This window comes from Heterodontus francisci, chromosome 23 (assembly GCF_036365525.1).
Source record: "Heterodontus francisci isolate sHetFra1 chromosome 23, sHetFra1.hap1, whole genome shotgun sequence".
NCBI lineage: Eukaryota > Metazoa > Chordata > Chondrichthyes > Heterodontiformes > Heterodontidae > Heterodontus > Heterodontus francisci.
The window spans coordinates 16,552,791-16,574,832 of record NC_090393.1 but is presented as its reverse complement, the minus strand read 5'-3'; the positions used below and the strand labels follow the sequence as shown (position 1 = coordinate 16,574,832).

General features: G+C 45.1%; 1 protein-coding gene across 3 annotated transcripts in view; it reads right to left on the bottom strand.

Moving 5' to 3' along the window:
- Positions 1–22,042, bottom strand: part of fam222aa (family with sequence similarity 222 member Aa) — a 354,535-nt gene that overhangs the window by 316,421 nt on the left and 16,072 nt on the right. For 2 of the 3 annotated variants that reach the window (XM_068054764.1, XM_068054766.1), the window contains exon 1: positions 3,269–3,391. The exons of the other annotated variant lie outside the window; for it this stretch is intronic. The gene's annotated coding sequence lies outside the window, so the exon portion shown is untranslated. Of the gene's footprint in view, positions 1–3,268; positions 3,392–22,042 lie in introns of those variants that run through there. 3 annotated transcript variants of the gene reach the window in all.

Here is a 22,042-nt window from a genome sequence, read left to right as displayed (position 1 = left end):
TCCACACTGGCTGTCAAAGAGCAATTCACTCAGTTCCATTCCCCCCACCTTCGCCCCGTAAACCTGCACATTCTTCCTTTTCATATAACTATCTAATTCCCTTTTGAATGTTTCAATTGAAGCTGCCTCCACCACGTTCACGGGCAGCACATTCCAGATCTTAACCACTCGCTGCGTGTAAAAGATTTTCCTCATGTCACCATTGCTTCTCTTACAAAATGCTTTAAATCTGCGCCCTCTCGTTCTCAATCCTTTCACGAGTGGGAACAGTTTCTCTCTATCTACTCTGTCCAGACCCCTCATGATTTCGAATACCTCTATCAAATCACCTCTCTTCTTAAAGGAAAACAGTCCTAACTTCTCTAGTCTATCTTCATAACTGAAATTCCTCATCCCTGGAACCATCCCCGAGAATCTTTTCTGAATCTTAAGAAATTCTGATGCCATAATCTAAAATTGCAAAGCTAAAGGGTTTGCAGATGCCTGCAAGATTAAAACTGCATCCTTATTGGTTAAAGTTTATTAAGTAAAGCCTAAACTACATTGAGTAAACAGATAAGTTTGACATATTCCTTATTGAATTCACAGTCCATCACCATGAATTATTTTGCAGTTGAAAAGCAAATAGTATATGTGGTTCACATTTGACAAGGAAACCTAGAGATAAAATTACAGCATTTCACTGTGTCCCAGATGTCTGCTTAAATAATTCAGTCTCAATAAAGTGAAAATAAAGCTAAATAAGTTAAAAGTAGCATTAAAATCACAGCAGTTAAGATTACTGCATTGTCCTTATTTCCTAATACACTGCTGCATTATCCACTAGAAGAAATTTTTTAGTCAAGGAAACCATTTTTTTTTAATAAGAATCAGAATACAAATTACAAACCCTCATTATTAAAAACAAACAGGCTCACTTTAAAGAACCTCTCCCAATCTGATCAATGGCACTATCATATGTACCTGCTCTAACCACTTGCCTGTAGAAGGCACTTCCATTGCATCTAAAACAATTCTTTCCAAATGACTGAGGGATAAACAGAAATAATCTTTCAGTAGTTTTTAAAAATCACAAAGTTTATTCCACACTACTTACAAATTTTTTTTTGCATTTTTAAAAGCTAGCTACAAGATGTAGAGAGAATATTTAAATATAATTATACTTTAAATAATTCTGATGCAAAATACTAACTTGCAATCTACTTTGAAGTCACCTTGTCTATTAAATAAATCAAAACCTCAGGTCCAGTTCTTCCAACTAACTTCTCTTCCAAACAGTCTAACTTTAACAGGCATAGCAATTTAATAAGCTTTGGACTAAAGCTGGTATTAACAGAAAATGTTGGCATCAACAGAAAATGCTGCAAACAAATTAACGTTTAATTTCTAAAGATACAAGTTTAATTATCTGAATACTTAATTTTTGTTCTTAAAATAGGCAAATCGTTAGATTAACAAAGAATATGCTTCTTCGCGCAAACAGCGGCATTAAAATACATTTAGAAAAAAAAGTCTTCCGCTCGAGGTAAACATGCGTGAAAAACCTGGAGAATAAAAAATGAGACTCAGTCGAAGTCAGATCCAGTAACAAACCCAGAACATCTATTGACAAAACGATGAAATAAATACAATGATGGCAGAGATAGAAATTAAAATGCGAAATGCTGTAAAAAAAAAGCAATCCGCAACATTGTCCCCCTGCATGTCTAGAGGTCTCGATCTCTCCTTAAAAGTCATAAAAATACATTTACAAAATGATTCAGAAACGCTTCGCTGGAATCACCGGCTTTCACCTATCGATCAAGTCGAAGTCAATATTGACCTCGAGGAAAAATAATTCGCAGGAATGTAAATGGAAAGGACAGTAACCTCATTTAGCAATGACACTATTCCGATCTTCCGATATGTAGTTGCATATAAATGCAACAATATGTTTTTGAGAAGCCAGAAATTACATTTTGCATAGTATCAAACCTCTCGAATGACAAGAAAGGTCGGTTTCATGTTAGGCACCTCACAAAAACCGTACTATTTACGGAGGGTGGGGGGTTGGATTTCGCGTCTCTAATTTTTGACATTCAACTGGAGGAGGAGGAGGAGGAAACCTATTAAAGTTTGCATCTGGTCTCTGAAATGATGACAGCGTTCAGGAGAAAAATATTTAATGAAAGGAAAAAGGCATTTACAGTTTCGCTCCTATAGACCCTGACTTGGCATCCCCGAAGCCAGCAACAGTAGTGAGAAGCATCCAGATTCATAATTATTATTAATTCTAGACAGCTCCCTTTCGATGCAGCTGGAGACGGATCAGGGTATATCTACACACACCAACACACAGCAGCTGAAACAATAAGTCTACGATGGACATGGAAACACTCGAGACTGAAAAGGATTGCGGAGCAAGAGTGCGAACTGACAGAAGATTCCAGGTTTTTTTTGTGTTCTACGCATTTTGTACAGGGGGAATAAAAGGCATCCCATCCGGCTGCTTGTTGACACCCTCGCCTCTCTTCATCATAACCGTCCCCAACCCGCATCTGTTCGAGCTGCAATCCCGAGGACTTGCTGGTATTCCCCTTCCATTCCCTGCAACCCAAGAGCCGCCACCGCTTGTGCTGTCGCCTCAACAACACCTCCCAAGCCGCCTCTCCCTGCTCGCGCTGGCCCCGGCCCCTGTCATTCGCTAACCGCCCCTGCTCGCGCTGGCCCCGGCCCCTGTCATTCGCTAACCGCCCCTGCTCGCGCTGGCCCCGGCCCCTGTCATTCGCTAACCGCCCCTGCTCGCGCTGGCCCCGGCCCCTGTCATTCGCTAACCGCCCCTGCTCGCGCTAACCCCGGCCCCTGTCATTCACTAACCGCCCCTGCTCGCGCTAACCCCGGCCCCTGTCATTCGCTAACCGCCCCTGCTCGCGCTAACCCCGGCCCCTGCCATTCGCTAACCGCCCCTGCCCCTGCTCGCGCTAACCCCGGCCCCTGCCATTCGCTAACCGCCCCTGCCCCTGCTCGCGCTAACCCTGGCGTGACCGCCTCCATTCGCACTATCTCTCCAACCCCCGCTACCCTCCACCGCACGATCTCGCTCTACACCCCCCCCCCCCTCCCCTCCCCTCCACCCCACCAAAAAGCATCTCACAAAGCTTCCCGTTACAGTCGCTCACTTTGCCACTAGAGGAGAACCGGTCTCCGACGATGATCAGTTGTCTAACACCTACCAGTCTTCCATCACCAACTCTGCCACACAAACAAAAAAAAACTGCTTCCCACTCACCTGCCCTTTTGAATCTTTGTTGCGGCGCCGAAACGGCAGCTGTTAGATATGGGCAGCGCTGATGCTTCAAACAGCCCATTGCACTAACTAGCGCACTGACTAAAAACTACACATTCATGAAGCGCTGCTGCCTGAGAAGTGATTTACGCTTGCGCAAGAATAACCGGAAGTAAGGCTTGCTGCATTTTTTTTTAATGTAGGGGATTGAGCGGTCACTCTCGCGAGAGCAGGTGGTGATATTTAGGGGACACCAGGCGGCGGCGAAGTAACAATGATTTCTTGGTGCTGCATTCTGTAGGTGTGAAGGAGGTAGTAGAGAGAAAGTAATTTTTTATTTCTATTCTGAAAAATCAATGATTTGAATGAAGTAAACGGTTGAGGCAGCGAAATGGAGTGATACAGCATTGAAACAGGCCCTTCGGCCCACCGAGTCTGTGCCAACCATCGATCACTCATTTATACTAATACAACATTAATCCCATATTCCCTACCACATCCCCACAATTCTCCTACCACCTACCTACACTAGGGGCAATTTACAAAGGCCAATTTACTTATCAATTTGAAAATCTTTGGCTATGGGAGTAAACCGGAGCACTCGGCAGAAACCCACACGGTCACAGGGAAAACTTGCAAAGTCCACACAGGCAGTACCCAGAAATGAATCTGGGTCGCTGGAGCTGTGAGGCTGCAGTGCTCGCCACTGTGCCGCCAAACTTAAAAAGTCCCTGATGTTGAAATATTATCTTCCACCCTTCCCTTCCCACCCCCAATCATTCTGCCAACACCATCCTCCCTCGAGCCGCCTCCCTCCAAACCATCCTCCCCCGAGCCGCCCCCCCCCCACCCACTTCTCCCGATTCCCCCACCTCTCCTGAGCGACCCCCCAGCCTCCCGATTCCCCCTCTCCTTAGCGACCCCCCACTCTCCTCCCCCAACCCGCCACCCTCCCTCCCCTCCTCCCTACCGCCACCCACTCTCCCCAATCTCCCCCTCCCTCCTTCTCCCCCCACCTCCCCTTGTCCCCCCTCCTCTCCCCCCTTCTTCCACCTCCCCCCTCTCCTCCCCCTTCTCCCCCCTCCTCCTCCCCCCTTCTCCCCTCTCCCCCCTTCTCCCCCCTCCTTCCCCCCCTCCCCCCTCCCCCCTTCCATGTCAGGAGGGCTAAAAGGGGTTATGAGAAGTCATTGGCAAACAGGATTAAGGAAAATCCCAAGGCTTTTTATACGTATATAAAGAACAAGAGAGTAACCAGGGAAAGGGTTGGCCCACTCAAGGACAGAGAAGGGAATCTATGTGTGGAGCCAGAGGAAATGGGCGAGGTACTAAATGAGTACTTTGCATCAGTATTCACCAAGGAGAAGGACTTGGTGGATGATGAGCCTAGGGAAGGGAGTGTAGATAGTCTCAGTCATCTCATTATCAAAAAGGAGGATGTATTGGGTGTCTTGCAAAGCATTAAGGTAAATAAGTCCCCAGGGCCTGATGGGATCTACCCCAGAATACTGAGGGAGGCAAGGGAAGAAATTGCTGAGGCCTTGACAGAAATCTTTGCATCCTCATTGGCTACAGGTGAGGTCCCAGAGGACTGGAGAATAGCCAATGTTGTTCCTTTGTTTAAGAACGGTGGCAAGGATAATCCAGGAAATTATAGGCTGGTGAGCCTTACGTCAGTGGTAGGGAAATTATTGGAGAGGATTCTTCGGGACAGGATTTACTCCCATTTGGAAACAAATGGACTTATTAGCGAGAGGCAGCATGGTTTTGTGAAGGGGAGGTCGTGTCTTACTAATTTGATTGAGTTTTTGAGGAAGTGACGAAGATGATTGATGAAGGAAAGGCAGTGGATGTTATCTATATGGACTTCAGTAAAGCCTTTGACAAGGTCCCTCATGGCACACTGATACAAAAGGTGAAGTCACATGGGATCAGAGGGGAGCTGGCAAGATGGATACAGAACTGGCTCGGTCATAGAAGACAGAGGGTAGCAGTGGAAGGGTGCTTTTCTGAATGGAGGGATGTGACTAGTGGTGTTCCGCAGGGATCAGTGCTGGGACCTTTGCTGTTTGTAGTATATATAAATGATTTGGAGGAAAATGTAACTGGTCTGATTAGTAAGTTTGTGGATGACACAAAGGTTGGTGGAGTTGCGGACAGTGATGAGGATTGTCAGGGGACACAGCAGGATATAGATCGGTTGGAGACTTGGGCGGAGAAATGGCAGATGGAGTTTAACTCGGACAAATGTGAGGTAATGCATTTTGGAAGGTCTAATGCAGGTGGGAAGTATACAGTAAATGGCAGAACCCTTAGGAGTATTGACAGGCAGAGAAATCTGGGCGTACAGGTCTACAGGTCACTGAAAGTGGCAACGCAGGTGGATAAGGTAGTCAAGAAGGCATACGGCATGCTTGCCTTCATCGGTCGGGGCATAGAGTATAAAAATAGGCAAATCATGCTGCAGCTGTACAGAACTTTAGTTAGGCCACACTTAGAATATTGCGTGCAATTCTGGTCGCCACACTACCAGAAGGACGTGGAGGCTTTGGAGAGGGTACAGAAGAGGTTTACAAGGATGTTGCCTGGTCTGGAGGGCATTAGCTATGAGGAGAGGTTGGATAAACTCGGATTGTTTTCACTGGGACGACGGAGGTGGAGGGGCGACATGATAGAGGTTTACAAAGTTATAAGCGGCATGGACAGAGTGGATAGTCAGAAGCTTTTTCCCAGGGTGGAAGAGTCAGTTACTAGGGGACATAGGTTTAAGGTGAAAGGGGCAAAGTTTAGCGGGGATGTGCGAGGCAAGTTCTTTACACAGAGGGTGGTGAGTGCCTGGAACGTTGCCAGGGGAGGTGGTGGAAGCAGGTACCATGGAGACGTTTCAGAGGCATCTTGACAAATACATGAATAGGATGGGAATCGAGGGATACGGACTCCGGAAGTGCAGGTTTTAGTTTAGGCAGGAATCAAGATCGGCGCAGGCTTGGAGGGCCGAATGGCCTGTTCCTGTGCTGTAGTGTTCTTTGTTCTCCCCCCTCCCCCCTTCTACCCCCTTCTCCCCCCTCCTCCCTTCTACCCCCTCCCCCCTTCTACCCCCTTCTCCCCCCTTCTCCCCCTCCCCCCTTCTCCCCCCTTCTCTCTTCTTCCCCTCCTCCCCCCTTCTCTCTCTCTCCCACCTCCTCTCTTCTACCCCCTCCTCTCTCTCCCCCCCTCCCCTCTCTCATTCCCCCTCCCTCTCACCTCTCCTTCCCCCCTCTTCTTCCCCCCTCTCTCTCTCCCCCTTTCCCCCTCTCTCTCTCCCCCTTCCCCCTCTCCCTCTCCATCCCCCCCTTTCCCCCTCTCCTTTCCCCTCTCCTTTCCCCCTTCCCCCTCCCCCCTCCTTTTCCCCCTCTTCTTTTCCCCCTCCTTTTCCCCCACTCCTTCCTCCCTCTCTTTTCCCCCTCTCCTTCCCCCCTCTCCTTCCCCCCTCCCCCTCTCCTTCCCCCCTTCTCCTTCCCCCCCCTCTCCTTCCCCCCCCTCTCCTTCCCCCCCTCCTTCCCCCCTCTCCTTACCCCCTCTCTCCTTCCCCCCTCTCTCCCCCCCTCTCCCCCCCTCTCTCCTTCCCCCTCTCTCCTTCCCCCTCTCTCCTTCCCCCCCTCTCCTTCCCCCCCCTCTCCTTCCCCTCCCTCCTTCCCCCCTCTCTCCTTCCCCCCTCTCTCCTTCCCCCTCTCTCCTTCCCCCTCTCTCCTTCCCCCCTCTCTCTCTCCCCTCTCTCTCCCCCTTCCCCCTCTCTCTCCCACTTCCCCCTCTCTCTCTCTCCCCATTTCCTCCTCTCTCTCTCCCCCTTCCCCCCTCTCTCTCTCTTCCCCTTCCCCCCCCCTCTCTCTCTCCCCCTCTCTCTCTCTCCCTTCCCCCCTCTCTCTCTCCCTTCCCCCCTCCCTTTCTCTCTCCCTTCCCCCCCTCCCTCTCTCTCTCCCTTCCCTCCCTCCCTCTCTCCCTTCCCTCCCTTCCCCCCCTCTCTCCCTTCCCCCCTCCCTCTCTCTCCCTTCCCCCCTCCCTCCCTCTCTCTCCCTTCCCCCCTCCCTCTCTCTCTCTCTCTCCCTTCCCCCCTCCCTCTCTCTCTCTCTCTCCCTTCCCCCCTCCCTCTCTCTCTCTCTCCCTTCCCCCCTCCCTCTCTCTCTCTCTCTCCCTTCCCCCTCCCTCTCTCTCTCCCTTCCCCCCTCCCCCTCTCTCTCCCTTCCCCCCTCCCTCTCTCTCTCTCTTCCCCCCCCTCTCTCTCCCTTCCCCCCTCTCTCTCCCTTCCCCCCTTTCTCTCTCTCTTCCCCCCTCTCTTTCTCTCTTCCCCCCTCTCTCTCTCTCTTCCCCCCTCTCTCTCTCTCTTCCCCCTCTCTCTCCCTTCCCCCCTCCCTCTCTCTCTCTCTTCCCCCCCCTCTCTCTCCCTTCCCCCCCTCTCTCTCCCTTCCCCCCCTTTCTCTCTCTCTTCCCCCCTCTCTTTCTCTCTTCCCCCCTCTCTCTCTCTCTTCCCCCCTCTCTCTCTCTCTTCCCCCTCTCTCTCCCCCCCCCCCCAAATTTATTTTATAAAATATGAATTCCCTCTGTTTTGCCTCTTTTTCTCTCCTGTACAGGTCTTACACACCACAAAAATTTCAATAAACTGTATCGAAAAAATGTTATGTTTGGGGAATTTTCTTCTTCCCTTCTTGGGATGTGAACGTCGCTGGCAATGACAGCATTTGTTGGCCATTCATAACTGCCTTTGCGAAGACCTCCTTGAACTCCTGCAGTCTATTGTATAGTGGGTTACAACTGAATGGCTTGCTGGGCCATTTCTGAGGGCAACTGTGGGTTTGGAGTCACATGTAGGCCAGACCAGGTAAGGATGGCAGGTTAGAGAACCTGATGGGGTGGCCAGGAGGGGACATAGTAATGGTTCACTGGAGACTAGGTTTTATTGATTTAATTTTTATTTTATTTTCATTCATGGTGTCGCTGGCTAGGCCAGTATTTATTGCCCATCACTAATTGCCCTTGAGAAGGTGGTGGTAAGCTGCCGCCTTGAACCACTGCAGTCATTGTGAGGTAGGCACACCCACAGTGCTGTTAGGAAGGGTGTTCCAGGAATTTGACCCAGCGACAGTGAAGGAACGGCGATATAGTTCCAAGTCAGGATGATGTGTGACTTGGACGGGAACTTGCAAGTGGTGATGTTCCCATGTATCTGCTGATTAATTGAATTTAAATTCCACCAGCTGCTCTGGTGGGATTTGAACCCATATCACCAGCATCTTAGCCTGAGTCTCTGGATTACTAGTCCAGTGACATTACCACTATGCCACTTCAGGGAGGTATAGATCTGAAATAAATGGAGAGGAGGCTGGAGGTGTGCAAGTCAACAGTGTGTGGTCTAATGATCATGCAACCCTGACTCACCACCTAAGGGATTAACAAGTGTGAAGACTCACTGGATGAGTGGGTTTTCAACTCTTTCCAGACAAAGCTTCAAACAAGATGCGTATATCACAGTGTATTTACTATTAATCAGTGAAAATTATACATCAACAATTGCAACAGCACTATGCCTTCTTTATGTTCCTCAGAACATCCTATTCTGTGCTCAACTTCCTCCTCCCTTTCCCCAGGAGTGGAAGGACGCCATAAACTGCCTCACAGCCAAGTTCCCCCAGGATCATTATAGAAGCTTAGGGTCAAAACTTTGACAGGTGGTACTTGTTTGGTGAACATAATGGTTGGAACCTTGGTTCCCGTAAGATGATGTTTCAATTCAATCCTGATTAGCTGAAAAGGAAATAGTTACAAGGTGCAGTGCACGATTGTGAGGAATAACTTTAGGAGACATTACTGACCTCAAGGCACCTCTATTCCTTACATTAGTGTCGGCAGTGGAATGTCTAATATTGCAATTCTATAATAGCAATATATCATATAGAAGCATGCTTTTTAATTAATTAGAATTGGACTGGCGCATCTCCTATCCCCACTACAGCTGTCATTTTTAATACGCAAACTGCAACTGTGCATGATCATGTTTCCCAAGTACTGTTTAGTACTGCAATAGATACAATCAATTGGTTCTAGGATCAATTCCCAGCTGTAACTCATTTTTAATTATTTAAAGTTAAATGGTTACTAGGGAAGTTAAGGATCGTGTTAGATTAAAAGAGGCTCATGATGTTGCAAAAAATAGTAGTAAGCCTGAGGATTGGGAGTGTTTTAGAAATCAGCAAAGGGTGAACAAAAATTAGATAAAAAGGTAAAAGAAAAATGAGTAAACCAGCCCAGAATCTCAAAACAGATTGAGAGAGCTTTTACAAATGTATAAAAAGGAAGAGAGTAGCTAAAGTAAGTGTTGGGCCCTTAGAGGCGGAGGCAGGAGAAATTAACCTGGGGAAATGGCAGACATGTTGAACAAATATTTTGTGTCTGTCTTCACAGTACAAGACACAAATTATATACCAGAAATAGAGGGTAACCAAGGGGCTAATAAGAGTGAGGAACATAAGGTAATGAATATCAGCAGAGAAAAAGGATTGGAGATAATTAAGGGACTAAAAGCCAAAAGGCATTTGATAAGGTGCCACACAAATTGTTACTACACAAGATAAGGGCTCTTGGAGTTGGGGGTAATATATTAGCATGGATGAAGGATTGATTAATGGACAGGAAACAGAGAGTAAGGATAAACAGGACATTTTTAAGTTGGCAGACTGACTAGTGAAGAGTTACGAGGATCAGTGCTGGGGCCTCAGCTATTTGCAATTTATATAAATAAATTAGATGAAGAGACTGAAACTAATGATCTAAGTTTGCTGATGATACAAAGCTAGGTGGGAATGTAAGCTGTGAGGAGGACACAAAGAGGCTGCAAAGAGATATAGACAAGTTAAGTGAGGGGGCAACAAGTTGGCAGATGGAGTATAATGTGGGGAAGTGTGAGGTTATTCATTTTGGTCTTAATAGAAAAGCAGAATATTTTTTTAAAAGGCATTGTCATAAGCACTTTTGATTTTTTTAAAAACTAGGAGGTCTGTGTGCCTTTAAAACCGGAAAAAAAACTCTGGACAATAACTGCAGAGGTTTAGTGTTTGAAGAGTCCAGGCTGCAGAGCAATTTGTATCCAAGCAACCTGATGGTTGTACGGCCGCCTTATGACTCCTATTGAGAAAGCTTGCAGCTTCAGTTCTGCAGTGAAACAGGACAGAGTGAAAGAAGAAACCAGGGGGCTGTGAGCAGCTGGAAGAGTTACTGCTGGAACTGGCCAGGAATACATCCCAGAAAACACTCTTTTGAAAAATAACTCCTGGATCAAGTGAAATTCTGATTTCTTCATGAAGTTAAAAGAACTTTGAAGGAGTTGAAAAAATCTAATGTATGGGAGCCAAAACCCTTGTAGCTGTTTATGCCTGAAGAGATAGAAAATACTCTGAGGAAGAGAAGTCGCTCTACTCTGGAGGAACACTGCTCTATGGAGAAAGGCTCTTTTGCTGAGAGGAAGCCTGCATTGTTGAAGGTAGTCTCCAGTCTCTGAAAAATCTCTACTTCGTGAGTCCTGTTGCATTCTTTGTATATTTGGAAGTTCCTGAAATCTCAAGAAAGTTTATACTGTTAGACTGCTACTTTAAAATTTAAATAGACCTGTTGCTACAACCTGTTGCTGAAAGATCTGTGTGATACGTGCTGCAGACAAATTACTTTGAATGCCTACCCACCATAAACCGTTCATTAATTTCACCTGGAGACACATCTGACTATTCGACTCTGGGACATCTCACTGAATCGGAAAATACCACCAGAAGTTACAACCAAGTTATTTTATTATTCCTGAGAAACTGCTGTAAAGACCATATTTCCGTTTTCCCCGGTTAACCATTGGCAATTGAATGTATATGTGTGCCTGAGGGTTAGGAAGATTAAGGAGTTATAAAATCTTTTCATACATATAGATTCATCTCATTATCGCTTAAAACTTGGTTTATTAATAAATAGTTAATTTTGATTAAATAAATCTGGTTTGCCGTGCTTTATTCTGGGGATAAATAAAGTGATTAATTTGGCTATTTTTTTCTGATAGGTGGGAAACTTTACTAATATACTGTGACTTGTGGAGTAGTGGGACTGAATTAACAGTGCATTACTCCCACCTTGCTTGTAACAGCATGAAACGTTTAAATGTTGATGATCAGAGAGACTTCGGTGTACTCGTACAAGGAACACAAAGTTAGCATGCAGGTACAGAAAGCAATATAGGAAGGCAAATGGCATGTTGGCTTTTATTGGAAGGGGATTGCAGTTCAAGAATAGGGGATGTCTTCCACAATTGCACAGGGCTTTGGTGAGACTACACCTGTAGTACTGTGTGCAGTTTTGATCCCCATATCTAAGGAAGGATGAGAGGGTTCTCCTATGAGAGGATGAGTAAATTGGGCCTATCCCCTCTGGAGTTTAGAAGAATGAAGTGGTCTCATTGAAACATACAAGATTCTGAAGGGGCTTAACAGGATAGACACTGAGAGGTTGTTTCTCCTGGCTGGGGAATCTAGAACACGGGGCCATAGCCTCAGGATAAGAGGTTGATCATTTAGGACTGAGATGTGAAATTTCTTCACTCAGAGCGTTGTGAATCTTTGGAATTCCCTATCCCAGAGGGTTGTGGATGCTGTACTGTTGAGTAAATTCAAGACTGAGATGGATAGATTCTGAAGAAGGATCACTGACCTGAAACGTTAACTCTGCTTCTCTCTCCACAGATGCTGCCAGACCTGCTGAGTGAATCCAGCATTTCTTGTTTTTATTTCAGATTTCCAGCATCCGCAGTATTTTGCTTTTATTATATAGATAGATTTTTGATCTCTCAGGGAATTGATGGATATGGGGAGCAGCAGGAAAGTGAAGTTGAGGTCGATTAACCATGACTGTATTGAACGGGGGAGCAGGCTCGAGGGTCCAAACGGTCTACTCCTATTATGTTCTTGTGTTTGTCATACCACCTACAGGTTGTTCGTAAGTGATAGATTTTAAATGTTCACAGAACAGTTGACTGAAGATTATATAAAGTGAAAAGGAGTATCGTATTTTGACGAAGGTGCTTACAACTTTGTTTTTATTCTTTTCATAAAAGAACCTTTTGGAATTAATTTTGTGCATGCACAGTTAATGAAGAAAGTATATCCATTTTTCTGAACTCTGCATTAGCACCAAGCTGTTTAGGTCAGATAGAGTCTGATTATTTTGCAATGCTACACAATTTCAACCATACAGTTTCAACCAGCAAGTTTAAATATCAACCTCAGAAAGCGACTTTTTCTGCACCAGTGTGCCATTTGCAGCTGTCATGTGTCATCCTCCTGGCTTCTGTTAGTAAGCTTGACTATTAATGTGAAATTATGAGCACGTTTGTGCTGCAGACTCCACATCAATAAGAATTGGACTGAAAATGCCCAAATTAATTTTACTTAAACCTTTACAGTTAGTAATGAACCTTTCACAATTTATCAGTCTGGCTGCATGCAATCCATTGGCACAGTGGGGATTAAAGTGGGCCCAGACTGTCTGGGATGTTGTTTGGTTTTTGTCTCACTGGGTATTGTACTGGTTCTTGATTTTGTCACAAGATTTTTTGTGACCTTTTTCATTGGTTATTGGTTCGTGAGGGACTAGGGAAACGTTTCTGACTGCTTACTTCTCTCCTGATTCTTCCGACATTCCTGTGTACTCCTAAATCAGTAGTGCAGGTAGGTTTACACTTTCAACTTGTCAGGTTTTTCCCTGTTTCATTGATCTTGTTACCAAGCCCTCCTACATATTCCCATAAAGTTCCCTGTTTGTTGTAGAACCCTTCCACTTTGTTCCCACTCCTGCCTTTTTGCCAATGAACCCCTTCGCCTTGCTCTCAATCTTGATGCCATCTCTTTAGGCTTTGTTGCCACCACGGTCAGTAATTAGACCTGCACTGAAATTTACAGACAAGGTTAGAATTGGAGGTTGGGCTGAAAATTAAGGTTGATTTTGAGTTAGGGTTGATCTGAAAGTTATTTAATTGCAGGAGTGACATATTTCTTTGAAGAGTCTTTTTATTTCAGAAGGGAAAACACTACTAGATTAAATCTGTTGAAGTGAATGTAGAGAATACATAGAATTACATAAATATACAGCACAAAAACAGGCCATTCGGTCCACCTAGTCTGTGCTTGTGTTTAACTCCACACAAGGTCAGTTGATTGGGCCAACTTTTATGCTGTCCACCAGCTTAGCTGATATCATTTCTTTGCTGATCATGCTGCAGCTATTCCTTGGAGTCCAGAGGTGGTCCCAAGTTATGGATGGACAAGATCAAATGTAACCCTCTTAAAATCAATTTAAAGCACTGAATCACAGTTATGTTGAAGCAAGGCTGTAACCCGCAGTGGCTCAGAGGTCTTGGAGTAACAAATATTTGTCTTTAGCTTTTTTTCAAATGTGAAAGTCAAACAGGTGTCATGCAAAAAACAGCGATGTATAAAGTGGTAAAGCAGGTGCCATATAAGTTAATGATGACAGATATAAGGCCACTGCTTCCATTATGTTTCACATCCAAAATGAGTAACCAAGAATAAAGATTTGACTGGGGAAAAGCTGTAGGGATGTCACTGAAGCAAATCCCAGTTTGATGTAGGAAACTTTGCAAACCATACACTCCAGTACTTTGCGTCTTTATTGGTCAGTGGTTCAAAATACACCTAATTTTCTGAATTAGTTTTTAAAAAAGCAATGTGATACCTGAATACAGATTTACTGGAAGTCAAAAGTTTCTGCAACTGTATAGATCAGACAATTACATATGTTGGGTTGCAGAAATGATTTCATTGCTTTGTTTTGGCAAGAGATAGGTTGGCTCATTGCAATGTGCTGTGACACACGGCACAGTGGTAATGTCACTAAACTAGTAACCCAGAGCCCCAGGTTAATGCTCTGGGCGCCTGGGTTCAAATTCCACCATGGCAGATGGTGGAATTTGAATTCAATTAATAAATCTGGAAATAAAAAGTTAGTCTAGTGGTGAACATGGTTTCCATGAAACCACTGTCGATTGTTGTAAAAACCCATCTGGTTCACTAATGTACTTTAGGGAAGGAAATCTGCTGTCCTTACCTGGTCTGGCCTACATGTGACTCCAGACCCACAGCAATGTGGTTGACTCTCAACTGCCCTCCGAAATGGCCTAGCAAGCCACTCAGTTGTATCAAACCACTACAAAGTCTAAGAGGAACGAAACCAGACAAACCACCCGGCATTGACCTAGGCACCGGAAACGACAACGGCAAACCCAGCCCTGTCGACCCTGCAAAATTCTCCTTACTAACAGCTGGGGGCTTGTGCCAAAATTGGAAGAGATGTCCCACAGACTAGTCAAGCAATAGCTTGACATAGTCATACTCACGGAATCATTTCAGACAATGTCCCAGACACCACCGTCACCCTCCCTGGGTATGTCCTGTACCACCGACAGGAAAGACCCACCAGAGGTGGCGGCACAGTGGTGGACAGTCGGGAGGGAGTTGCCCTGGGAGTCCTCAACATTGACTGCGGACGCCATTAAGTCTCATGGCATCAGGTCAAACATGGGCAAGGAAACGTCCTACTAATTAGCACTGACCGCTCCCCCCCTCCCCCCCCCGTTCCCCCCCCCCCCCTCCCCCCTCAGCTGATGAATCAGTGCTTCTCCATGTTGAGCACTAATTGGAAGAAGCACTGAGGGTAGCAAGGACACAAAATGTACTCTGGGCGGAGAACTTCAATGCCCACCAAGAGTGGCTCAGCACTACTACTGACTGAGCTGGACGAGCCCTGAAGGACATAGCTGCTAGACTGGGTCTGCGGCAGATGGTGAGGGAACCAACAAGAGGGAAAAGCATACCTGACCCTGTCCTCACAAATCTACCTGTCGCAGATGCATCTGTCCATGACAGTATTGGTAGGAGTAACCACCGCACAGTTCTTCTAGAGACGAAGTCCTGTCTTCACACTGAGGGTACTCACCAGCATGTTGTGTGGCACTATCACTGTGCTAAATGGGATAGATTTTGAACAGATTTAACAACTCAAAATTAGGCATCTATGAGACGCTGTGGCCATCAGCAACAGCAGAATTGTAGTCAACCACAATCTGTAACCTCATGGCCTGGCATATCCCCCACTCTACCATCAAGCACACGGACCAGCCCTGATTCAATGAAGAGTGCAGGAGGGCATGCCAGGAGCAGCACCAGGCATACCTAAAAATGAGGTGTCAGCCTGGTGAAGCAACAACACAGGACTACTTGCATGCCAAACAGTGGAATCAGCATGTAATAGACTGGATAAGCAATCCCACAACCAACAGATCAGATCTAAACTTTGCAGTCCTGCCACATCCAGTCGTGAATGGTGGTGGACAAATAAACAACTGACAGGAGGAGGAGGAGGCTCCACAAATATCCCCATCCTCAATGATGATGGAACCCAATACATCAGTGCAAAAGACAAAGCTGAAGCATTTGCATCCATTTTCAGCCAGGAGTGCCGAGTGGATGATCCATCTAAACTGCCTCCTGCGGTCCCCAGCATCACAGATGCCTGTCTTCAGCCAATCCGATTCACTCCACATGATATCAACAAATGGCTGAAGGCACTGGATACTGCAAAGACTGTGGGCCCTGACAACATTCCAGCAATAGTACTGTCGATTTGTGCTCCAGAACTAGCCACGCCCCTAGCCAAACTGTTCCAGTAAGCTACAACACTGGCGCCTACTTGGCAATGTGGAAAATGTGCACAAAAAGCAGGACAAATCAACCCAGCCAATTACTGCCCTATCAGTCCACTCCCAATCATCAGCAAAGTGATGGATTGTAAACAGTACTATCAAGTGGCACGTGCTCAGCAACAACCTGCTCACTGACACTCAGTTTGGGTTCCGCCAGGGCCACTCAGCTCCTGACCCCATTCCAGTCTTGGTCCAAACATGGACAAAAGAGCTGAACTCCAGAGGTGAGGTGAAAGTTACTGCTCTTGACATCAAGGCAGCATTTGACTGAGTATGGCATCAAGGAGCCCCAGCAAAACTTGAGTCAATGGGAATTGGGGGAAAACTCTCAGTTGGTTGGAGTCATACCTAGCACAAAGGAAGATAGTTGTGGTTGTTGGAGGTCAGTCATCTCAGTCTCAGGACATCACTGCAGGAGTTCCTCAGGGTAGTGTCTTTGGCCCAACCATCTTCAGCTGCTTCATCAATGACCTCCCCTCCATCATAAGGTCAGAAGTGGGGATGTTCGCTGATGACTGCATAATGTTCAGTACCATTTGCAATTCCTCAGATACTGAAGCAGCCCATGTCCTTATGCAGCAAGACTTGGACAATATCCAGGCTTGGCTGATAGGTGGCAAGTAATATTCGTGCCACATGTGCCAGGAAATGACCATCTCCAACAAGAGAGAATCTAACTATCTCCCCTTGATGTTCAATGGCATTACCATTGCTGAATCCCCAACTATTAACATCCTGGGGGTCACCATTAACCAGAAACTAATCTGGACCAGCCACATAAATGCTGTGGCTACAACAGCAGGTCGCAGGCTGGGAATTCTGTGGTGAGTAACTCACCTCCTGTCTCCCCAAAGCCTTTCCACCATCTACAAGGCACAAATCAGGAGTATGATGGAATACTCTCCACTTGCCTGAATGGGTGCAGCTCCAATGACACTCAAGAAGCTTGACACCATCCAGGAGAAAGCAGCCCACTTGATTGGTACCCCATCCACCACCTTCAACATTCACTCCCTCCACCACCAACACACAGTGGTAGCAGTGTGTACCATATGCAAGATGCACTGCAGCAATTTACCAAGACTCCTTTCACAGTACCTTCCAAACACGCGACCTCGACCACCTAGAAGGACAAGGGCAGCAGATGCATGGGAACACCACCACCTGCAAGTTCCCCTCCAAGCCACACACCATTCTGTCTTGGAACTATATTGCTGTTCCTTCACTATCGCTAGGTCAAAATCCTGGTATTCGCTGCCGAATTGTTGGTGCATCTACACCCCAAGGACTGCAGCGGTTCAAGAAGGCTGCTCACCATCACCTTCTCAAGGGCAATTAGGGATGAGCAATATGTTGGCCTAGCCAGCGACGCCCACATTCCCATGAACGAATAAAAAAAAACTCACTGGGTAGAACTGACAACTCATGGTACTTGGAAAGGACCTGGAGCTCAGAGGCTGTAAGCTTTGTTTCTGGGATCATACAAACAGTATCATCTTAAAACGTGTGAGAAACTGGCACCTCTGGTTACAGCTTTTCATGAATCACACATTCAGTGGGCCTATGATTCCTAAATCTTTCCACTGCTCATCTCATGTCTGGGTCTATAGGAGACTAATTAATAGAAACTGTATGCATTGATTAGTTAACAACTATATTATCATATCCTGCAATTACCAGATGGTAAAAGGCAAACTAGATGGACCTATGTTCCTACGACAAGCAGTGACTAAGCTTGGTCAAAGCGATAAGTTTTAAGGAGGGTCAAAAAGGAGAGCATTGGACAGGTTAAGTGAGACAATTACAGAGCTTAGATCTAGACTCTGAAGGCATAGCTACCAATGGTGGGGCAAAGGAAATGGGGGATTTTTATTTCAAAAAGCTTTGCTTTGTCAATATTTCTCACACTTTTCTGAAAGCATTGGCGTCCTGCTGATATGGTATTGTTGTACTGCTGTACGTTGTCATTGTTCATGCCTGAGCCTTGGGGTATCACAGCTGAGCTCAATCCTCTAGTTTCCCAGAATCAACATCTCCAGCAGGGAGTAGGAACCATGGCCACTCTTCTAGTCCCTGAAGCAAATTGCCATTTTGCTGAGATCAGTGAACTCAGTAGAGACCTGGGATCCAACCTGGGTTTTCCTGGCCTAGATTACTTAGTTATTCACTGGCTAAGCCAGCTGAACCTTCAATATACCTTTAACTTGGAGTGTCTTCAATTGTATGAAACGTTAACTCTGTTTCTCTCTCCACAGATGCTACCAGAACTGCTGAATATTTCCAGCAACCGCAGTATTTTGCCTTTATTTCACATCAATTTTTTTTGTTCTCAGGCTATGAGTGGCATTGGCAAGTCACATTTATTGCCCACTCCTAGTTACCTGAAGAGGTGATGGTGGACTTTCTCCTTGAACAGCTACAGTCCTTGTGGTGATAGTACTCCTACAATTATGTTAGGTAGAGAGTTCCAGGTTTATGATCTAGCTGTGATGAAGGAACAGTAATTTATGTCCAAGTCAGGATGGTATATGACTTGAAGGAGAACTTGGAGGTTATAGTGTTCCCATGGTAATGCTGTTCTTGTCCTTCTTAATAGTAGATATTGCAGGGGAGGGAGATGCAATTTTGTCGATTTACTACAGTGTGTTTTGTTGATCATGCATACTATAGCCACAGCGTGCTGACAGTGGAGAATAAATTGAGTCCAGGGCAGCAGCATCAATGAAACTACTATAGTCTTGATTATGCCCACCACTCTCTGAAATTCTCTTTTTAAAATGAGAATAAACTAGGTTCCTAGATCATCATCTATCCTAAATTCTTCCTAACCTTTCCAACATCCCTCTGTCTTTTGAAGGAACCTGTAATGGGTCTCACTCATGTATTATTGAGCACTAGTATTACTTGCACTACTGTTCATACTATTTGTACCTGCCTATAACTTTTAACATTCGCTTTGTCCTTTTCATCACAACCTTACATTATGGAGATGTTATTGAGAATGGATCAGCTATTGCACCCAAATCCGTCCTTTGCTTTCTCTGGAATGGAAGATTTCCTATGTAATCATAATTACTATTTGTAACACCTATATGCATATATTTACCAATACTGAAAGGTATTTTATGTATCTACCTGGGCATATAGTCTTTAAATATTCATGTGAGTGACATCCAGCTCTGCTTCACATCTTAACTTCAGATTTAATTTTGCATTCTCAGCAAACATAGACATTTTGCCTACAGCCCCTCTCTAAGGTCATTATTAAATATAATAAATAGCGGGAGACCTAGGAATGATCCCTGTGAGAATTGGCCAATCATTGCTTCCTGGCCTGAATAAATTCCATTTATAACCACCCTCATTTTCTATTATGAAACCAATTTCCCATTCAACTTGTAGCTTCATTCTTTAGTCTTTTGTGAGCTATGGCTTTTTAAAAAGACTTGATTAGATGCTTTCTTGATTGAGATATAAAATGCCTATGCTTTTTATTCATACAGTAATGCAATTATCTCCTCAAAAATTCTCATAAATCTATACAATAACACATTCATAAAGTCACATTAATTTTTGTTTGCCTTCAGTCTTCATAGATAATACTTAACTTTCTTTTATATACAAAAAACCTTCTGTACTTTGCTGGCTGTTGGTGGTAAATATGTTATTCAGCTCTCATTTTGGGTGTAAAATGACTCGAACTACATTCCCTGATCATATTCCCTGTTCAATTTTGGACGGAAAAAAATATCAACCCTGTCAGTTATGCAGCGGACTTGGGTACCACTTCACTTACAATTATTTATTTGTAAGTGGGTACTAATGAAATTCTGTTTAATCACAGTACATCATTGATAAATATGCTGAAGATTTGATATTATACATAATATCTAAACTAAATCTATGTTGTCCTTTCACCTATAGCACTCGGGTTTCAATCAAGTCTGATGGACAGTCCTTTCACCTGCTGCAAGAGCACTGATTTAAAATACATTTTGGTCAATTTCAGCCTAGTTTCCGTTAGCTGAGAGTTCAAAGTGAAAATTTCCCCATAATTTGGCTCAAATTTTAACTAAATAAACAGTGTCATGTCAGAAATGATTAGGATATCTGGTGTAGAAAGTGGAAATGTCAAACTGCTGAAATTGAGAGTCTGGGATTAGGGTGCATTGTTGGAGTGAATCACCAATATCTAACCTATCTAATTTAGGAATGCTAAATGCTGACCTAGATGCCGTAAGTGGAATGCATATTATTTCCCAAAATTGATACTCAAAGTACTGACTTATATTGGGCTGTGGATCCAAATACCTCATTTGTTCTTTGATACTTTGCCCAAATGGCTAATTTTTTCATGTGTTTGGGACACTTGACTATGGCAGTATTTCTGGCAGAACCAATATCACCTTAAGAACCTCCAAGCACAAGAACTTCTGCTCACTTAACACAGACCGTGGATTGGATATGGAACCTTCCTGATCTAAATGATTCAGCACTGTCCTTGGTGGTGTAGTTACTTATTGAGCGATTAAAAGCTTTTTACTTGTTACGAGAATTTCCAATTTTTGTATTAAAACTTGAGATTCTATATTTTTAAAAACTGAAAAGGGTTTCAGTGAACATTGAAACACCTGGAGATAGCTGAACTTCATGGATGCTTTTGGAAGGAAGGCAGGGTCAATGAGTAGTTCCTGGTTTTGACTAGTAAAGAAATACTGGAAACTTGTACTGGATATGTCGAACATTCCTTGTTCCAGTCCTACTCAGTCCCCTCTTTTTACCTTTTTCTGGTACATTGATGACAGTAGCAGAGCCGTTTCCTGCTCCCGCCCCGAACTGGAAAACTTTATCAACTTTTCCTCCAATTTCCACCCTTCTCTCACCTTTACATAGTCTATCTCTGACACTTCCCTTCCCTTCCTCAACTTCTCTGTCTCCATCTCTGGGGATAGGCTGTCCACTAATATTCATTATAAGCCCACCAACTCCCACAGCTACCTCGACTACACTTCTTCGCACCCTGCCTCTTGTAAGGACTCCATTACATTCTCCCAGTATCTCTGTCTCCGACGCATCTGCTCTGATGATACAACCTTCCACAACAGCGCCTCTGATATGTCTGCCTTTTTCCTCAACCGAGAATTCCCCCCTAATGTGGTTGACAGGGCCTTCAACCTTGTCCAGCCCATTTCCTGCGCTTCTGCCCTCATGCCTGCCCCTCCCTCCCAGAACTGTGACAGGGTTCCCCTTGTCCTCACTTTCCACCCCACCAGCCTCCACATCCGGAGGATCATCCTCCACCACCTCCAGCATGATACTACCACCAAACCCATCTTCCCCTCCCCTCCCCTGTCAGCATTCCGAAGGGATCGTTCCCTCCACGACACTCCGGTCCACTCCTCCATTACCCCCGACACCTCATCCCTTTCCCATGCAATCTCAGGAGTGGTTGTAATACCTGCACTTTTACCTCCTCTCTCCTCACTATCCAAGGCTGCAAATGCTCCTTTCAGATGAGGCAGCAATTTACTTGTACTTCTTTCAATTTAGTATACTGTATTCACTGCTCACAATGCGGTCTCCTGTACATTGGGGAGACCAAATGCAGATTGGGTGACTGCTTTGCTGAACACCTCCACTCAGTCCAAAAGCATAACCCCCAGCTTCCAGTTGCTTGCCATTTCAACACTCCCCCCCCCCCCACCTCCCCCTGCTGTCATGCCAATGTTTCTGTCTTTGGCCTCCTCCAGTGTTCCAGTGAACATCAACGCAAGCTCGAGGAGCAGTACCTGATCTTTCGATTAGGCACTCTACAGACTTGCAGACAGAACATTGAGTTCAATAACTTCAGAGCATGACTGGCCTTTTTAAAAAAATTTATTTTTTAACCATGTGCCTGCTTTTCATGTAGTCAGAGCTACTCATTATTCCACTATTAACACTCTCTCTGGACTAATGCTTTGTCTTTCACCACAAGCATTAACACATGCTTTGTTTTG